A 2,500-nucleotide genomic window follows, 5' to 3' on the forward strand; every position below is an offset into this window, starting at 1 on the left:
TGTATATATGTGTTTGTGTGTGTTTTGGTTTGTGCGTAAGCGTTATTGTGCATGTGCATTTTTTTGCTAGTTTGTTTCTGTGCGTGTACGTTTTTGTGCTAGTGCATTTTTTGTGTAAGCGTTTTTGTGCTTGTGCGTTTTTGTTCGTGTACGTTTTTGTGTATGTGCGTTTTTTGTACATATGTTTTTGCGTGTACGTGCTTTAGTGCGCCTTAGGTTTTGTGCGTTTGCGTGAAAGAAAACGGCCTAATCCAGTGGGCACCAATTCTATTGGGCAGAAAATGGGAACGAAGCCTAATAAGAAAGAAAATGGAAAAAAAAACTTCAAGAATATAAAGAAAACCCAACTATCCATTAATACTTTAACTGGTACAAGGTTCCAACAGCTGCATAGAATAGTCTTACGATAGACAGAATGAAATAGTAAAACCCGGACTATTTGAAAGGTGGAAAGATCAAGACACTTAGGGGTTCCTATATAACAGATATCGATTAATTCTATTGTATTTATTTTTTTATTTTTATTTTTTTATCGTAGTTGATATTGAAGAACCAAGAGAGATGCACAGGATCTTTGGTCAAAACTGAGAACAAAGGGAAAGGTCATGAATCCTAATAAGAAAACTATTGTCAATATCAATATTGTTAATGACAAAAAAATGGACAATCATGGGAGGAGGGGGGGAGTCGTAATATATTGTAGGGGGAGGGGGAATAGAGTGGTGGTGATGGGAGGGATAGATTTTTTTTTTTGGGGGGGAGTGAGGTCAAGTGTAAGTGGGACTAAGGAACTGAGGGGTGAGATAACGTTGAGTTGCTGATAATGGGAGTTAAAAGGGGTATGAGGGGATGGAGTAGCAAAAAGTGGGGGAGGCCTAAAGTCCCCGGGGGGGGGAGTGTATCATGAGAGCAAAACGATAAGAACTGAAGAGAAAAGAGAGAGAGAGAGAGAGGAGGGAGAGAGGAAGGAAACAGAGTATAATAAAAAAGTAGAGGAGACAGAGGAGGAATGAAAAAACTTAATGCGTGGAATGAAATGAGTATGACAGAAAATTATAAATGAAGTAAGTGGGGCAGAGAAACTAAATGTGTAAATGTAGAAGAGGTAAGATAAAGGAATTTTAAAGGAAACAACAGTAACAGGAACGATGACAGTAATGACAGAATCAACAACAGCAATAACAACGACGACTGCAATAACAACACCGACAGCTACAACAATGACGACGAAGACACTGACGAAGATGTCGACATTGACAAAAAGGACAACGACAACGACACTGACATCGACGACAAAGACGTTGACATTGACAAAATCGACGACATCAACGACAACGACGACATGAGTAAAAACAGAAGATGGTGATGATGATGATGATGATTATGATCATTATCATCATCATCATCATCATCATCATCATCATCATCATCATCATCATCATCATCATCATCATCATCATCATCATCATCATCATCATCATCAACATCACCATCACCATCATGACGACGACAACGATGACAACGAGACGGGGCAATAAACTATGGGTGGAGCACTGTCTGCAAAAGGCGGGAAGACGGGAAGTGAACGAATGAAGAGGAGGAGAGAAGATGACGGTCTGTCGGGGCTGGGGGGGAAGGGGGAGGGGAGTGGGGGGGAAGGGGGAAGGGTACGAGGTGGTAGATGGTGAAAGTTTACCTGGATGAAAGTGAAAAGTCGGGGACAGGAAGGACGACGAGGTTAGGACGAGAGGAGGAGGAGGAGGAGAGAGGGACGGACGGACGGAGGGAGGGTAGGGAGAGTAGGGAGGGAGGTCAGAGAGGGAGGAGGAAGGATAGGGAGAAAGAGAAGGAGAATAAGGAGGGGAGAAGAAAAATAGGGAGGATAGGAAAGGAAGGAGGGAGGGGGAATAAAGAGGGAGGGAGGGAGGGAGGGAGGGAGGGAGAGATGGAAGGTAGGCAGGGAGGGAGGGAGGGAGAGCAGGGAGGCTAAGAAGGAAGGGAGAGTAGGTAGGGTAGGAAGGGAGGGATGGAGGGGGAAGGGATAAGAGGAGGAGGATGGGTTGGAAAGAAACAACAGGATAAAGACAGGAGTGAAAAATTAATAAAGAGGAAGAAAAGGAGAAAAAAAAAACTATAGGAGGGAGGAGGAGGAGGAGGATGGGGATGGAATTTGGAGGTGCCGTACACAGGGATAGAAAGAGCCAGAGGAGTTCAGAGTAGAGGGTTCTGTTTTTCTGTAGCGGGGATTGAAAGAGGATTGCAGATCCACTTCAATCTCTATTCAGCTGTAGCTTAAACCCGTTTCCTTTTTGGTCCCGTTGCAAAATTAAGGAGAGTATGACGGGGGTGGAGGGAGGGAGGGAGGGAATGGGAGTGGGGGGATGGAGGTAGGGTGAGGGGAAGAGTGAAGGGGATGGGGTAAGAGGTGGGGTGAGATAGGGGAAGAGTAGAGAGATGCGGAAGGAGGATAGGGGATGGGGAGTGAGAGCGGATAGGAGAG

The 2,500-nt window shown here is 44.8% G+C and overlaps 1 protein-coding gene across 1 annotated transcript in view; it reads left to right on the forward strand.

Annotated features, from left to right (window-relative positions):
* Cht6 (Chitinase 6) overlaps positions 1-2,500 on the forward strand; it is a 114,617-nt gene that overhangs the window by 869 nt on the left and 111,248 nt on the right. The window lies entirely within an intron of this gene.

This window comes from Oratosquilla oratoria, chromosome 1 (genome assembly GCF_046742065.1).
Source record: "Oratosquilla oratoria isolate Oo_2021 chromosome 1, ASM4674206v1, whole genome shotgun sequence".
Classification (NCBI taxonomy): Eukaryota; Metazoa; Arthropoda; class Malacostraca; order Stomatopoda; family Squillidae; genus Oratosquilla; species Oratosquilla oratoria.